This window comes from Nomascus leucogenys, chromosome 19, assembly GCF_006542625.1.
Source record: "Nomascus leucogenys isolate Asia chromosome 19, Asia_NLE_v1, whole genome shotgun sequence".
NCBI classification, from domain to species: domain Eukaryota; kingdom Metazoa; phylum Chordata; class Mammalia; order Primates; family Hylobatidae; genus Nomascus; species Nomascus leucogenys.
Genome location: NC_044399.1, coordinates 68,831,388 through 68,849,925, shown reverse-complemented (window position 1 = coordinate 68,849,925; position 18,538 = coordinate 68,831,388).

Below are 18,538 nucleotides of genomic sequence, written 5' to 3'. Positions count from 1 at the left end.
AATAGCCAAGAGTCCATAATGACATAAAAAATTGGATAAATACATGGGGGAGAATTGACAACTCTTTCTTACGGTGGAATGCCAGTAAATACATGTAGAAGGAAGACGGAAGCAGAAAATCACCATTTGGTAAACACCACAGTAATAATTTTTGCAGGCGAGAATCATCAATGGGCTGGGCACAGTGGCTCACGCCTGTAATCCCAGCACTTTGTGAGGCCAAGGCGGGTGGATCACCTGAGGTCAGGAGTTTGAGACCAGCCTGCCCAATATGGTGAAACCCCATCTCTACTAAAAATACAAAAATTAGCCGGGTGTAGTGGCACGTGCGTGTAATCCCAGCTACTTGGGAGACCGAGGCAGGAGAATCTCTTGAACCTGGGAAGCAGAGGTGGCAGTGAGCCAACCATGCCATTGCACTCCAGCCTGGGTGACAGAACAAGACTCTGTTTCAAAAAAAAAAAAAGAATCATCAATGGATGCTAAATGCAGTGAGCAAAAATATGATGATAAATGGTGCTGTGGTCTGAATGTGTCCCCCCAACTATTCATACATTGAAGCCTAACCCCCAAGGTGATGGTATTAGAAGGTGTGGCATTTGGGGAGGTGATTAGGTCTAGGTGATGAGGGTGGAGCCCTCATGATTAGAATTAGTGCTCCAAAAAAAGAGGCCTAAGGGGCCAGGCACCGTGGCTTACCCCTGTAATCCCAGCACTTTGGGAGGCCGAGGCAGGTGGATCATGAGGTCAGGAGATTGAGACCATCCTGGCCAACATGGTGAAACCCCGTCCCTACTAAAATACAAAAAATTAGCCAGGTTTGGTGGCATGTGCCTGTAGTCCCAGCTACTTGGGAGGCTGAGGCAGGGGAATCGCTTGAACCTGGGAGGCGGAGGTTGCAGTGAGCCGAGATTGCACTGCTGCACTCCAGCCTGGGCGACAGAGCAAGACTCCATCTCAAAAAAAAAAAAAAAAAAAGGCCTAAGGGAACTGCCTCTTACTGTGTGTTGCACCACGTGAGGACACAGAAGGTGCTGCCTGTGAGGAACGGGCCCTTATCAGACATCAAGTCTGCCAGTACCTTGATCTTGGACTTCCCAGCTTCCAGAACTGTGAGAAATAAATGTTTGTTGTTTATAAGCCACTCAGTCTATGGTTTTTTGTTTATAGCAGCCTGATCAGACTAAGACAAATGAGACATTTTCTTAAAGTGGCTCCCCACAAGGTTTTTTGTTTTGTTTTGTTTTTGTTTTTGTTTTTTTTGAGACAGAGTCTTGCTCTGTCACCCAGGCTGGAGTGCAGTGGCACGATCTCGAGTCACTGCAACCTCCACCTCCCAGGTTCAAGTGATTCTCCTGCCTCAGCCTCCCGAGTAGCTGGGACTACAGGCTTGTGCCACCATACCCAGCTAATTTTTGTATTTTTAGTAGAGACGAGATTTCACCATGTTGGCTAGGCTGATCCTCAAGTGATCTGCCCTCCTGGCCTCAAGTGATCTGCCTGCCTCGGCCTCCCAAAATGCTAGGATTACAGGCATGAGCCACCATGCACAGCAAGATACTTTCCAGTTACAAAGGGAAAATAGAAACCTTACAGCAAAGAAGCCAGACGGACACCCCCTTAACCAAGTGAACAAAGTTAACATTATCATAAGGAGACACAGCAATAACATTCATCTCGTGATTTGATGCTGAGACAGGCACATCATTTCTGTGGTATTCTTGCCAAAAATGTCTTACATCAATCTCATCATAGAAAACATCAGGGCTTGGTGTTGGTTGCTCACACCTGTAATACCAGCACGCTGGGAAGCTAAGGTGGGAGAATTGCTTGAGACCAAGAGTTCGAGACCAGCCTGGGCAACATAGCAAGACCCATTTCTACCAAAAAATAAATACATATATTAGCTGGGTGCGGTGGCATGGGCCTGTAGTCCCAACTACTAAGAAGGCTGAGGTGGGAAGATCGCTTGAGCCCAGGAGGTTGAGGTTGCAGTGAGCTGTGATTATGCTGCTGCAGTCTAGCCTAGGTGACAGAGCCTGCAAGACAACCTGTCTCTAAAAAGAAAAGAAAGAAAAAGGAAAACATCAGACTCACTCAAATTGAGGGACATTCTACAAAATCTTCAACAGTGTCAAGCTCAGGAAACAAAGGCTAAAGGGCTGTCACAGATTGTCACACAACACTTAAATGCAATGAGGGATTTGAGCTTGGATCCTGGGCCAGAAAGAGTACATTTAGTTGTACTATCGGCAAAATTTGAATAAGGTCTGTAGATTAGTTAATAGTTTTGTATCAATGTTAATTTTCTGATTTCAAGAATCATACTATGTTATATACAACGCTAATATTTAGGGAAGCTGGGTCAAAGGTCTATGGGAACTCTTACGTTTGCACCTTTGTTTGTAAATCCAAAATTATTTCAAAATACAAACTTAAAAAAGCAAAACTTAAAAGTTGCAAATCTTACAAACTTTGGAAAAATTTCTCATTCTGTTTTAACCTGATACTAAAACACAAAAAGAAAACTACAGGTGAATTCTTCTCTATGATACAGATATAAAATCTGAAATAGAATAAGTGCAAGTTTGGCTGGGCGCGGTGGCTCATGCCTGTAATCCTAGCACTTTGGGAGGCCGAGGCGGGTGGATTGCTTGAGGTCAGGAGTTCAAGACCAGCCTGGCCAACATCGCGAAACCCCATCTCTACTAAAAATACAAAAATTAGCTGTATGTGGTGGCAGTCGCCTATAAGCTCAGCTACTCGGAAGGCTGAGGCAGGAGAATCACTTGAACCCGGGGTAGGGGTGGAGGTTGCACTGACCCGAGATCGTGCCACTTCACTCCAGCCTGAGTGAAAGAGCAAAACTCCATCTCAAAAATAAATAAATACATAAAATAATTTTTAAAAGTAAATGCAAGTTATATCCAGCCTTTAATTAAAATAGTAATATACTGTGACAAAGTAGAGTTTGTTCAAGGAATGCCAACATCCTGGATGAGCGCAAAGGAATGCAGACTGGACTGGTCGCCCACAAGAATCCACTGTGTACATTGAGCTAGTTAAAAGTCAGGGGCCTGCACAGCAGCGTTTATGGGTGGGCCCTGGGGTGCGAGATGGGGAGTGACCTCTAGTGGAAATTCCAGCATGTCACCATAGGAGATGGGTAGAGTCTGACTGATGGGTCACCATTGCAAAATTTAGATTGGATGTTTGGGGAGGAGCTGAAGGAGATAGCGCCAACCTGCACCCACATCTTTCCCAAGCCAGTCCCTTGCTGTTGCTACCAATGGGAGTGTGATCTCTATCCCAGGTCACCCTCACAGGTTGAACCTTATGGAGAAAGAGCTTCAGGAAGAAGCAAAAAGACCTTTTCATTAAGGGCCGAGAAACCAAGTGAAAGGGGCAAGAACATGCCATGGCTCTGGCCCCTGTAGGCCTGTGGAAAAGCGTTGCTTTGAAATCACGAAGCCTTGTACCTTGGGGAATACAAGGAGACTGACCCCAGCACAGTCACTACTGTAAGACAGACTTGGGGAACCCCAGGGATAACTGAGGAGGCTTTGAAGGAAGCTGGAGGACCTGGAGCAGGGATCAGAAACTCAAACACCCCCAAGGGCCAGGCAGGTCAAACTCAGGGATAGAACGGGTGAGCTGGTGTTCACTTAATATGTTCTGACATTTCATAACAGCATTGTTTAGACTCTTGCCTCCTGAAATAAACCCTGTTAAAAGGTCAATCCTTTTCTCCCCCCAGTGCAATAAGATTCTCTTTTCCGACACAGCTTTTCCACAGTCTTAGATTTCATTTCTGGTAGCCCTTTACGTCTTATTCTTCCAGCAGACACACTTTGCATATTAAACATATAGCAATATTCTTTACTTCTACCTAGAAATATGCTTTCCCCCTTTTCTCTTAGAAGCACCTGGCCCTCTTGGCCTCTTCCATTTTTTTCTACATTTGCTAGACACGATTACAAGAAATATTTCATTATTTTCATTATTTTCATTATTTCGTTATTTTTTAAAATTGCACAAATGCAAAAATTGGCAACTGAGCCTTGACTCTGATGTGTGGGAAACAATAGGGTATGGTGACAATACGGTATGATGCGATGTTAATGAGGTAAATGAAGAGACCACTAAAAGGAGCCCCTGGGGCTCAGCTCCAACCCACGGTGGCCATGTGGAAATGCAGGATTGGTGTGGTGAGATCTTATGATTTTAAAACAGAAACTAGAAATTGGAATTCATAAGAGAAATCTCCTGATTTTTAAATGCTGGCAGCTAATTCAAAACAGTATTCTAAAACGTCTTACAGGCCAAATTAGACATGACCTACTGGCTTTCAGTTTGTGACATCTGTTTTCTATTACACAGGTGGGAGCGTGCACCAGTGAAACCTGAGTTCTTTCTGTTCACGTGAGCTAATCTTCCCACTGGCTGAAAGACACTTCATTTATACAAACAGAGATTACTGTAAAAGTGTATTCATATTGTTCATCACATGAATAGGACACGGGAGAAAAACTATATAATTATCCTGATAAGATGCCCCGTAATGCAAATTCTCTGTGGTTAGGAATAAAAGGAAATTATGTCAACGTGATAAATGATATCTATCTCAATCCAGCAGATAATATGATAGCTAATGTTGACTTGGAATGAAGGGACAGATACAGTCCTTAATAACAGAAGAATTCCTATAAAACAAACATGCTCACAACTTGAATAGTTTCAATAATATTGTGAAATTCAAAGCAAAAAGATAAGAGAGTCAGAAATTTGGGAAGCAAAAGTCAAGTTCATCATTATTTGTAAGTGATATGATTTCTATCTGAGAAACCTTAGATAATGGGCTGAGAAATGTCTAGAACTAATAAGAGAGTTCAATAAAGTAGCTGGAGACACAAAAAGATGAAATTCAGTAATTTTCTACATACCAGCAATGACGAGATAGAAAATGAGCTCATTCATCCCAATAAATAGTGCTGAGACAACTGAATATCCATATGCAAAATTGTAAAATTGGGTCCCTAGGACATATCACATACGAAAATTAACTCAAAGATGGATCAAAGACCTAAAGCTAAGAGCTGAAACTATAAAACTCATAGAATAAAACATAAGTGTAAATCTTCATGTCCTTGGATTAGTCAATAGTTTCTTAGATGTGACGTCAAAAGCCCAAGAAACAAAATAAGAAAAATAAAGTGTATATCACTGGTCCGGCGCACGTCTGTAATCCCAGCACTTTGGGAGGCTGAGGCGGGTGGATCATGTGAGGTCAGGAGTTTGAGACTAGCCTGGCCAACATGCGAAACCTCATCTCTATTAAAAATACAAAAATTAGTCAGGTGTAGTGACACATGCACGCCTGTAGGCCCAGTTACTCAGGAGGCTAAGGCAGGAGAATTGCTTGATCCTGAGAGGCAGAGATTGCAGTGAGCCAGCATCACGCCACTGCACTCCAGCCTGGGCAACAGAGCGAGAGTCCATCTCAAAAATAAAAATAAATAAATAAATAAAGTGGACATCATGAAAAGTAAAACTTTGTTCTTCAAGGACACCATCAAGAAACTGAAAAGATTGCCCACAGAATAGTAGAAAAATACTGCAAATCATATATACGATAAGGGATCTGAATCTAGAATATATAAAGAACTACTATAACTCAATAATAAAAAGGCAAATACCAAATTAAAAAATGAGCAAAGGATCTGAATTGACACTTCTCCAAAGAAAATATACAAATAGCCAACAAGTGTGTGCAAAAATGCTCCACATCATCACAGAAATGCGAGTCAAAACCAGCACGAAATACCATACACTATCAAAAAAAAAAAAAAGCAGATAATAACAAGTGTTGACAAGGATGTTGGGAATTTGGAACCCTCATACCTATTTCCTTGTGGGAATGTAAAATGGCACAATCACTGGACAATACTCTGTCAGTTTCTTGAAAACGTTAAACATACTGTTACCATATGACCCAGCAATTCTCTTAGGTGTATACCCAAGATAAATGAGAACATATGTCCACACAAAAACTTGTACATGAATGTTTATAGCAGCATTATTCATAATAGCACAAAACTGAAAAAACACACATGTCCTTCAACTGATGAATGGATAAATACAATGTAGTATATCCATGCAATGGGATATTACTTGGTCATAAAGAGAAATGAAGTACTGATACATACAGCAATGTGAATGAACCTTAAAAATACTATGCTAAGTGGGCCAGGTGCAGTGGCTCAGGCCTGTAATCCCAGGACTTTGGGAGGCCAAGGCGGGCAGATCACGAGGTCAGGAGATGGAGACCAGCCTGGCTAACATGGTGAAACCCCGTCTCTACTAAAAATACAAAAAATTAGCTGGGCCTGGTGGCGGGCGCCTATATTCCCAGCTACTCGGGAAGCTGAGGCAGGAGAATGGTGTAAACCTGGGAGGCGGAGCTTGCAGTGAGCCGAGATTGCACCACTGCACTCCAGCCTGGGGGACAGAGTGAGACTCCGTCTCAAAGAAAAAAAAATACTATGCTAAGTGAAAGAAGCCAATTACAAAGAACCGCATATTGTATGATTTTATTTATATGAAATGTTCAGGCCGGGCATAATGGTTCATGCCTGTAATGCCAGCACTTTGGGAGGCCGAGGCGGGTGGATCATGAGGTCAGGAGTTCGAGACCAGCCTGATCAACGTGGTGAAACCCCGTCTCTACTAAAAATACAAAACAAAACAAAAAAATTAGCCGGGCATGGTGACACACGCCCATGATCCCAGCTACTCAGGAGGCTGAGGCAGGAGAATCGCTTGAACCTGGGAGGCGGAGGTTGCAGTGAGCCGAGATCACGCCACTGCACTCCAGCCTGAGCGACAGAGCAAGACTCCGTCTCAAAAAAAAAAAAAAAAAAAGAAAAGAAATGTTCAGAGTAGGCAATACCATAGAAACAGAGAGTAGATTAGTGTTGCCAAAGACTGGGGTAGTAGGGGAAAAATGGGGAGTGAATGCTAATGGGGATGGGATTTATGTGGGGGGAAATAAAATATTCAAAAGTTGACTGTGATGATGGTTGCATGACTAAATATACTAAAATCCATTGAACTGCGTACTTTAAATGGGGGAATTATAGGGTATGTGAATTATATCTCAATAACATTGTTATTAAAAATTTATCGATTTTATTACGGGACACAAAAGAAGTCTTGCATAAATGGTAAGCTATTTCACATATCTGGATTCGAAAATATAATCATATTGTAAAAGCTGTCCATTTTCCCCCAGTTGAGTTTAAAAATGTAATATAGTTTCAGTCAAAGCCAAATAAGGCTTTTAGTGGAGTTGGGGGCAAGGAAGGAGACTGACAAAATGATTTCACATTTCATCATAAAAAATAATTGTGCGAAGATAACCAAGAAACTTTTTCAAAGGTTGAGTGATGAGGGAGGACTTTCTGTCTGAGATATGAAGGTGTTCTGTAAAGCCACCGAGTTACAGGGCTGTGGTGCCGATGGAGGAAGTGTAACAGATCAGTGGAACTAAATTGATCGTCAGAAACAAACACAAATATCTGAATGAATTTAATATAGATTAAAGAAGATAGGATCAATTACTCAATAATGGGTTAGGACAACTGACCATTAGGGGCAACTAACTAATCATTGGGGAAAAAGTAAGTGTGTTTTCTACTTCAAATCTTTTTTTTTTTTTTTGAGATGGAGCCTCACTCTATTGCCCAGGCTGGAGTACAATGGCGCGATCTCAGCTCACTGCAACAGTAAAAAAATTTTAAAAAGTCAAATACAAAACCAAACTGAAAACCAAGAAAATGAAATTCCCCCAATGAGCAAACATACAAAAAAAAAAGCTAATACACACACATACACACATACTACAAAAAAACAGAAAGAAAGGAGGAAAAAATAAACAGAAAAAGTGGGGCAGATAGAAATGAAGCCAAAAGTCTAGGAACTAGCCAAAATGTATCAATAATCATAATGAAATAAAGTGACCCATTAACAGTCAGAGATTGTTAGATTGAAGAAAACGTATAAAACACAATTAGTTCCAGTTTCTTTCTTTCTTTTTCTTTTCTTTTTTTCTTTTTTTTTTTTTTTTTTTGAGATAGAGTCTCGCTCTGTCGCCCAGGCTGGAGTACACTGCTGCGATATCTTGGCTCACCACAACCTCCGCCTCCCGGGTTCAAACGATTCTCCTGCCTCAGCCTCCTGAGTAGCTGGGATTACAAGTGCCTGCCACCACACCCGGCTAATTTTTTTGTATTTTTAGTAGAGACGGGGTTTCACCATGTTGGCCAGGCTGGTCTCAAACTTCTGACCTCAAGTGATCTGCCCACCTCGGCCTCCCAAAGTGCTGGGATTACAGGCGTGAGCCACTGCACCCAGCCAGTTGCAGTTTCTAAGAGGTATACCTAAGGTATGAAGACATGAAAGTGCTGAAAGCAAAAGGATAGCAAAAGAAATACCAAGCGAAAACTAACTAAAATAAAGGTGGTTAGTTGTGTCAATTTCAGATTAAAATAGACAAGTATTATTAGAAGTAGAGATATGATATAGTGATACAGTTTTAACTCATCAACAGATAAAACAAATTTAAATTTGTACGAAACTAATTTTAAAAATCTAAATATTACATAAAGCAAGAATTAATAGAACCACATGGAGAAATTGAGAAATTAATCATCATTGTGAGGTTTTGACAAGCCTCTGTGAAATATTAATAACTCAAAAGAGGCCGGGGCAGTGGTTCACACCTGTGATCTCAGCACTTTGGGAGGCCAAGGCGGGTGGATCACTTGAGTCCACGAGAAAAGCCTGGCCAACATGGTGAAACCTCGTCTCTACTAAAAAATACAAAAATTAGCTGGGCGTGGAGGTGCATGCCTGTAATCCCAGCTACTTTGGAGGCTGAGGCATGAGAATCGCTTGAACCCAGGAGGTAGAGGTTTCAGTGAGCCAAGATCAGGCCACTGTACTCCAGCCTGGGTGACACAGTGAGAATCTGTCTCAAAACAAACAAACAAACAAACAAACAAACAAACAGCCCTCAAAAGATAAAGTGTAGTAAAGCTATAGATTTCATAAAAGACAATTAAACTGGATTTGATAATCATATATATAGCCCTACACCCAATTATTGAAAAACAATCATATTCTTCTCAAGCCCAGCTGTAACAGTTACTGCAATAAATCATGGGCAAGGCCACAAATCAAGTCTCAACAAATTTCAGAGAACTGATGTCATACGGACCGCATTCTCTGACCACAGTGCCATAACAAAAATAGTTTTAAATTATAAAACTGGACGCTTCTAAATAGCCTCTAGGTCAAAGAAAAATAATCACACTGGAAACGTTTTAAAAATACTTAGAACTGAAGCTGGGTACATTGGTGCATGCCTGTAGTCCCAGCTACTCTGGAGGCTGAGGCAGGAGGATTGCTTGAGCCCAAGAGTTTAAGGCTGTAGTGCATTATGTTGGTACCTCTGAATAGCCACTGTACTCCAGCCTGGGCAACATAGCAAGACCCTATCCCTAAAAATAAGTTAAATAAATACTTATAACTGAATGATGATGAAAATATTACATACCAAAACTTGTGGGACACAAGTAAAAGCCATACATAGAAGGAAATTTATGGCCTCTTAAATGCTAATTTGAGAAAAGAAGGCTGAAAATTTATAAACTGTCTAATTTAAGAAGTTAGAAAAAGGACAATAGGGGCTGGGCACAGCAGTTCACCTGTAATCTCAGCACTTTGGAAGGCCGAGGCGGGTGGATCACCTTAGATCAGGAGTTTGAGACCAGCCTGGCCAACATGGTGAAACCCCATCTCTACTAAAAATACAAAAAATTAGCTGGGCGTGGTGGTGGGCACCTATAACTCCAGCTACTCAGAAGGCTAAGGCTGGAGAATTGCTTGAACCCGGGAGGCAGAGGTTGCAGTGAGCCGAGATTGCGCCACTGCACTCCAGCCTGGGTGACAGAGCAAGACTGTCTCAAAAAAGAAAAAAAAAAAGGGCAATAGATTAATCCCTACCTCCTAAAAAAAGGAGATAATAAAAATAAGAGCCATGATTAATGAAATAATAAATATTTGTCAGAACCAAATAAAGCCAAAAGATGGTTATTTGACAACATAAACACATATCTGGCAAGACAGATAAGAAATAGAAAGTACAAGTAAATAATATTAGGGTCAAAAAAGGGGACATAACTACAGATGCAGTAGAGATTATGAAAATAACATATAATACTGTGAATAATATTAGGCTCATAAATTTTAAAACTTAGATGAAATGGGCATTTTTTTCCTGGAAAAAAATAACAAAACCAGTTCATTCCAATTATGCACAAACCCTTTCAGAAAACTGAAGAAGAAGGAATAGTTCCCAACTCATTTTATGAGGGCACCATAACCTTGATATCCAAACTAGATAAAGACAGAAGAAATAAAAATTACAGGCCGATTTTATTTGTGACACTACATGCAAAGATAGGAAACCAAAAATGATTAACATTATGACCACTTGGGTTTATCCCAGGAATGCAAGGGTAATTTGACAGCAGAAAATTCTGTAGTGTCATTCATCATATTAACCATGTAAAAGGGGGAACATCCGATAGGATGCTTAAAAGGCATTTCATAAAATTATCAGCGTTTGGGCGTCGGGTGCGGAGGGGCGGAAATCTCTTAGAAAACTAAGAATAGAATTTCCCTAACCTGAAATAGAGTATTTAGTAAATGCCTATAATAAACACTTAATTTTAACAAAGAAATTTTAGGAATTTATTTATTTTATAAATAAAATAAATCTATCTAAATAAAATAAATAAATCTAAATTATTTATTTATTTATTTAGAGACGGAGTCTTGCTCTGTTGCCCGGGTTGGAGTGCAATGGCGAGATCTCGGCTCACTGCAACCTCCACCTCCCAGGTTCAAGCAATTCTCCTGCCTCAGCCTCCTGAGTAGCTGGGATTACAGGCACATGCCACCACGCCCGGCTAATTTTTTTGTATTTTTAGTACACACAGGGTTTCACCATGTTAGCCAGGATGGTCTCCATCTCCTGACTTCATGATCCGCCCGCCTGGGCCTCTCAAAGTGCAGAGATCACAGGCATGAGCCACCATGCTCTGCCGAAGCATCCTTTTTAAAATCAGGCGTAAGTTACAACATAGATGAATCTTGTAAACTTTATTCTAAGTGAAACAAATAAGCCAGTTGCAAATCACCCCTGTATTGTGTGATTGCATTTGTATGAAATGTTTGGAACAGTCAAATCCATAAAGACAGGAAGTCAACTGGTGGCTGCTTAGGGATGGTTGGAAAGAAATAGTTAAGTGACTGCTAATGGACATGGGGTTTGTTTTGGGGTGAGGAAAATGCTGATTGGGGTGATGGTTGCACAACTCTGAATATCCTAAAAACCACCTTAAATGAGTGATTTGTCTGGGATGTAACTTTTTTCTCAATAAAGGTATTTTTGAAAAAGCATGTGAAGAGCAGGGTGTTTCCAAGAGCAGTTAATTTGGAATAAACACATATGGATTTAAAAAAAAACAAAAAAAGATCAGGCACAAGACAAGGATGTGCCTTGTTACCACTTCTATTCACCATTATATCAGATATCCCAGCCAGTATATTAAGATAACAACACAATTTAAAAACATTGTAAAGGAAGAAGAAAAGGTCATTATTCAAAGATTATATGCTTGTCTATACAGAAAACTGAAGACACAAAGAAATTATTAAAAATAGGCCAAGCACGGTGGCTCACGCCTAAAATCCTAGCACCTTGGGAGGCTGAGGCAGATGGATTGTCTGAGGTCAGGAGTTCGAGACCAGCCTGGCCAACATGGTGAAACTCCGTCTCTACTAAAAATACAAAAATTTGCCAGGTGTGGTGGCTGATGCCTGTAATCCCAGCTACCTGGAAGGCTTAGACAGATAGGAGAATCACTTGAACCTGGGAGGTGGAGATTGCAGTCAGCTGAGACGGCGCCATGGCACTCCAGCCTGGGCAACAAGAGCAAAACTCCATCTGAAAGAAAGAAAGAAGAAAGAAAGAAAGAAAAAGAAAAGAAAGAAAGAGAGAGAGAGAAAGGAAGGAAGAAAGAAAGGAAGAAAGAAAGAAAGAAAGAAAGAGAAATTATTAGAAATAAGAATGGAAGTTAACAAGATAACTGGCTCTAGAATCACTGTACAAAAAAATGGATTCTGTTGCTGTACACCAGCAATTAACAAAAGACATTTTTTAAATTACAAGATAATTGTTGCAACATAAGCTAAGACAGTAAACATAAAACATGTACAAGACAATATACAGAATACTGTAAAACTTCACTGAAAAACATACAAATAATTGGCAAGTTATCCCGTTTTATGGATAAAATGTATTATAAAAATATCAACTCTTTTCAAACTGACCTATAAGATTCAATGCAATCCTGGAGAAGCACTTCCAAAATGGCAGATTGGAGACCCCCCAAAAGTCATTCCTCCATAAAAGCAGTGAGAACACTGGCAAAAAAAAAAAAAAAAAAAAAAAAACCTTTTTAGAACTCTGTAAATTAACCAAAAACTTGCAACAATCTCAGGAGCATTTATTCAAGAAAAAATGCTGACTGCCAGTAAGAACAGTGAGTTCTGTGGCATTTTTAACTTCCCCTGTTCTCTTCTCCCTCTCCCCAGCTCTGATTTTCAAGTAGACTTGAAAATCTCACAACCATGGTAGCTGTGCAAAGCAGCAATCTTGCAGCCACTGGAGGAGGCAGGTGGTTTTGGGGCACCCCCAAAGGTCCCATCCCAGAGAACTGTCACTATTTGACTGGGCTGGCAGTTCCCTGGAAAAGCCCCATTTACAGGTGTTTTTATTTGACCTGACTCAGAGCTTGCCCTACTCCCAGAGTATTTGTTGAAAGCAATCAACAACAATTGTTTAACAGTGCAGCCGCCTCTGGCAAAATCTGGGAAGTGAGCTAGGGGGCTTTGGAAAGCTCTGACATAGCCCTGGAGATCTAGAAGGGTAGGCACATGTTCATGCCCAAGAAAGACCTGATAAGGCCCCAATCTCTCACCTCAGGCTGACCTTCAGCATCTACTCAAGCAGGAAGTGAAAGTTAAGGCAGAGATGTAAACTAACTAGGGCAATCAGAGTGTTTGTCAACACACACGCACAGTTCCCTGGCAAAGTGCAGGGAGATCAGTTGGTTTGGGCATTTAAGGAACCTCTGTCTAAATATTAGCTGACCACTAAGCTAAAGGAGCACAGACTTCCTTGGCCACACAGAACAAATAATACAGACTTCATGGAATTAGTACAGGAAAGCCACTAAACAAACTAAACAGTAGCAGCAACAACAATATCAACAAACAGGAGCAACAACAAATGCTGGGAAGGGGGTGTGAATCTGATTTCCAAATGTAAAATGTCCTGTTTTCAACTACAAATTATGAGGGACTCAAAGAAACAGTATATCCCACACACAGGAAATAAAACAGTCAATAGAAATTGTCCCAGAGGAAGCCAGATGTTGGACATACTAAATAAAGACTTTAAATCAGTCTTTATAAACACGTTAAAAGAAAAGCATGTCTCATAGCAAAGTATAAGAATGAAGTCTCACCAAATCTGATGCAACCAACCCCAAGAAAAAATCCCAACAAAGTTGTAAGTGGAATTTGCTCAGGTGTTTCAGTACTATATATGGAAGAGCAAGGGACTGAGAATATACAAGATACTCCTAGGAAGAAGTGTGGCCAGGTACAGTGGTTCACACCTGTAGTCCCAGCTACTTGGAAGGCTGAGGTAAGAGGTTGAGGCTGCAGTGAGCCAAGATTGGACCACCGAACTCCAGCCTGGGCAACAGAGCGAGACCCTGTCTCAAAAAAAAAAGGAAGTGGGTGGGCAGAGGTGGTGGTGTGGTTTTTCCTTATGAAGGATCAAAACATGTCCTAAAGCTATGACTAGGTGGTACTAGTGCAGGTATAGGCAGGTCAGTGGAAACAGATCTGCACATATGTGGAAGTATGATTTAAGACAGAGATGGCATTACAGGTCAGAGGGGGAAGGAGGAGCCCATTCAATACATGTTGCTGGCACAATTGATAATTCATATACAAAAATAAAATAGAATCCTTTCTATCTTGCACATAACACAAAATCAGCTCCATATGAATTATACTTTATCAGCTAATGGAAAATTTTCTAGTTTGATGAATTTTTATCCTGAACAAGTGTTGAATTTTATCAAGTGCTTTTTCTGCATCTATTGAGATGATCATATGTCTTTTTATCCTTTGTATTGTTTTATGGTGAATTTCATTGATTGATCTTTTAATATTAAACCAATTTTCCAATCCTAGAAAATACTTCACTTTGTCATATGCATTGTCTTACTTGTACACTGTGGGTTGAATTTGTTAATATTTTGTTTAGAACTTTATATCTATATTCATGACAGAATTTGTCCTGTAATTCTCTCTTTCTGTAACGTCTTTGTCAGGTTCTAGTATCCAGTTATCCTAGCCTCATGAAAAGACTTAGAAAGTGTTTCCAGCTGGGCATGGTGGCTCACACCTGTAATCCCAGCACTATGGGAGGCCAAGGTGGGAGTATGGCTTGAGCCCGGGAGTTCAAGACCAGCCTGGCCAACATAGCAAGAGCCTATCTCCATTATTTTTTTTTTAAGTGTTTCCTCTTCCTCTATGCTATGAAAGAGTTTATTTAATATTGGTACTGTTTCTTCCTTAGATGTTTGAAAGAATTTATCGGTAATGTCACCTGGGCCTAGAGTTTTCTTTGTAGGATTAAAAACTTTTTTTTTTACAGCTTTATTGAGATCTAATTGATATACAATAAAGTGCATATATGTAAACAGTGTAATTTGAGAACTTAGGCCATACATATAGACCCATGCAAATACATCCCCACAATCAAGATAATGAACATCCATTACTCCCAGAAGGTTTCTTGTGGCCCTTTCTAGTCCCTTCCTCCCATTCATCCACTGCCTCTAGGCAACCACTGACCTGCTTTCTGTTACTGTAAATTAGTTTTCATTTTCTAGAATTTTAAATGAATGGAATCATACAGTATGTACTCTTTTTTGTCTAGATGCCTTCATTCATCATAATTGTTTTGAGATTCACCATGCCGTTGAATGTGTCAAAAGTCCATCCTGGCTGGGTGCGGCAGATCACACAAGTAATCCCAACAGTTTGGGAGTCTGAGGCAGGAGGATGGCTTTAGCCCAGGAGTTCAAGACCAACCTAGGCAACATAGTGAGACCTTGTCTCTACAAAAAAATTAAAAATTAGCTGGGTGTGGTGGTGTGCAGGTACCTATAGTCCCAGCCACTCAGGAGGCTGAGGCAGCAGGATCACTTGAGCCAGCTGAGGAGGTCGAGGCTGCAGTGAGCCATGATCACCCCACTGCACTCCAGCCTAGACAACAGAGCGAGACCCTCTCCAAAATAAAATAAAATAAAATAACTCCATCCTTTTTATTGCTAAATAATATTTTGTTGCGTAGATTTACCCTAATTTATCTATTTACCTTTGATGGACATTCAGTTTTTTTTTTTCAGTTTTTGTCTATTACAAACAAATCTGCTATGAATATTCATATACAAGTCTTGACACGGACACATGCTTTCATCTTCTTTGGGTGAATGCCTAGAAGAAAAATGTCTGATTATATGGTAGATGTATGTTTACCACTTTAAGAAACTGCCAAACTGTTTTCCAAACCAGTTGTATTGTTTTACATTCTCACCAATAGGTCTGGGTTCCAATTGTTCCACTTTCTCGCTAACATTTGCTATTGGTACCTAATGTGGATTTACTTTGCATTTCCCCAGTGACTAATGGTACCAAATATCTTTTCATGTGCTTATTTCCCATTGTAGATCCTCTTTGGTGAAATGTCTGTCCAAATATGTTTCGGATTTGAGAAAGTCAGAAAAATCTGACTTTGCTGATTTTTCATTCCTCTGTTAGAAACCTCTCCCTATGGCAACCTTGACCCTCACTTTGTGCTTAGATTCAGCAAATGTCCTTTGGACCAAAGAGACTGTTGATTTTGGCTCACCTAAGCAACATTCTTCCTTTTTTTAGTTAATCTAATTTTATTTGCTTTCCCAGATCGTTGATGCATTTAAAAATATGATTATTGAAATGGTTTGGCTGTGTCCCCACCAAAATCTCATCTTGAATTGTAGCTCCCATAATCCTCATGTGTTGTGGGAGGGACCCAGTTGGAGATAACGAATCATGGGGGTGGGTCTTTCCCATGCTGCTTTCATGATAGTGAATAAGTCTCATGAGATCTGATGGTTTTATAAAGGGGAGTTTCCCTGCACAGATTCTCTTTTCTTGCCTGCCACTATCCGTGTAAGATGTGACTTTGCTCCTCCTTGCCTTCTGCCATGATTGTGAGGCCTCCCCAGCCATGTGGAACTGTGAGTCCATTAAACCTCTTTCCTTTATAAATTACCTAGTCTCAGTTATGTCTTTATTAGCAGTGTGAGAACAGACTAATACAATTATTATAATTTATCTAGTGTTTCAAGCTGTTACAACAGAAACTTATCACTAGTTTCTTGCATTCTACTTTAAAGCAGAAGTTCCTCAGATGGATTAAATACTTAAATGTGAAAAACAAAATTTTAAAACATTGAAAAGAAAATACAGATGAAAAGGCCGGGTGCAGTGGCTCATGCTCGTAATCCCAGCACTTTGGGAGGCTGAGGCGGGCAGATCACCTGAGGTCAGGAGTTCAAGACCAGCCTGACCAACATGGAGAAAATTTTTCTCTACTAAAAATACAAAGTTAGCCGGACATGGTGGTGCATGCCTGTAATCCCAGCTACTTGGGAGGCTGAGATAGGAGAATCACTTGAACCCGGGAGGCGGAGGTTGTGGTGAGCCATGATTGTGCCATTGCACTCAAGCCTGGGCAACAAGAGCAAAACTCCATCTCAAGAAAAAAAAAGAAAAAAGAAAAAAGAAAAAAAAAGAAAAAGAAAATGTAGATGAATATCGTGTCGTGATCACCATGAATTAAGAAGTTATTGAATAAGGCACAAAAGTCTTCACCATAAAATAAGATTAAATTATTTAAACCACCTGGTCCTAGGGCAGTGATGTTTACAACCAATTGATCACAACTAACTGAAGCAGTAGTTCCCACTGCTTCAATTCACTAGCTTTAAAAAAGATTTAAGCCACCTTAACATTGATAATTCATAGTAATTTAAAAAGTATAGGTCGGGCACGGTTGCTCACGCCCGTAATCCCAGCACTTTGGGAGGCTGAGGCAGGCAGATCACCTGAGGTCAGGAGTTCGAGACCAGCCTGGCTAACATGGTGAAACCCTGTCTCTACTAAAAATACAAAAAAAGTAGCCAGGTGTGGTGGTGGGCACCTATAGTCCCAGCTGCTCAGGAGGCTGAGGCAGGAGAATGGTGTGAACCCAGGAGGCGGAGCTTGCAGTGAGCCGAGATCGCACCACTGCACTCCAGCCTGGGTGACAGAGCGAGATTACGTCTCAAAAAAAAAAAAAAAAAAACACACACACACACACACACACACAAACCCTAAACTTGGAGAATACATTTCCAACACATATAACTGACATTTAACACCCCAAATAGATAAGATACTCTTCTAAATCAGTAAGTTAAGGAAAACATCTGAGTAGAAAATAGGCAAAAGACATAAATTTGCATTTCACAGAAAAAAATTCATAGCCGATCAACTTATAAAAAGAGGCACAATCTCATTAGTAATCAACAAGTTGAAACCACAAAAGTGCAGAGAGTGGCAGTCTCTTGGAAATGGGTAGCATTATGATCAGGGAGAAGTCCATGGCAGGCTTGTTGGGAGAGGGAGTGGCATTTTATTGCCTGGTGGTCATTAAAAATTTTATAATTACTTATTAAACCATACATGCATGCTATGTGCCCTTTCTAAATGTATCTGAAGGCTACGGTAAAAAGAATTTTTAACGTTCTTTAAAAGTAGGCATCTTTTGGCCAGACGCGGTGGCTCACGCCTGTAATCCCAGCACTTTGGGAAGCTGAGGCGGGCGGATCACGAGGTCAGGAGATGGAGACCAGCCTGGCTAACACGGTGAAACCCCGTCTCTACTAAAAATACAAAAAATTAGCTGGGTGTGGTGGCAGGAGCCTGTAGTCCCAGCTACTGGGGAGGCTGAGGCAGGAGAATCGCTTGAGCCCAGGAGACCGAAGTTGCAGTGAGCCAAGATGGCACCACTGCACTCCAGCCTGGGCGACAGAGCGAGACTCCGTTTCAAAAAAAAAAAAGTAGGCATCTTTTTTTTTTATATCAACATACACAACAATGTTATACGCCTCTTTGACCTAGAAACCATTTTGTCTCCTAAAGGTGATAATGCCTAGTTCTAGTAGACTCCACTGTGGCTCACCATAATATTTTACCGTTTTTCTCAAAAGGCAAACGCATGGACAACATTCGTTGCCCC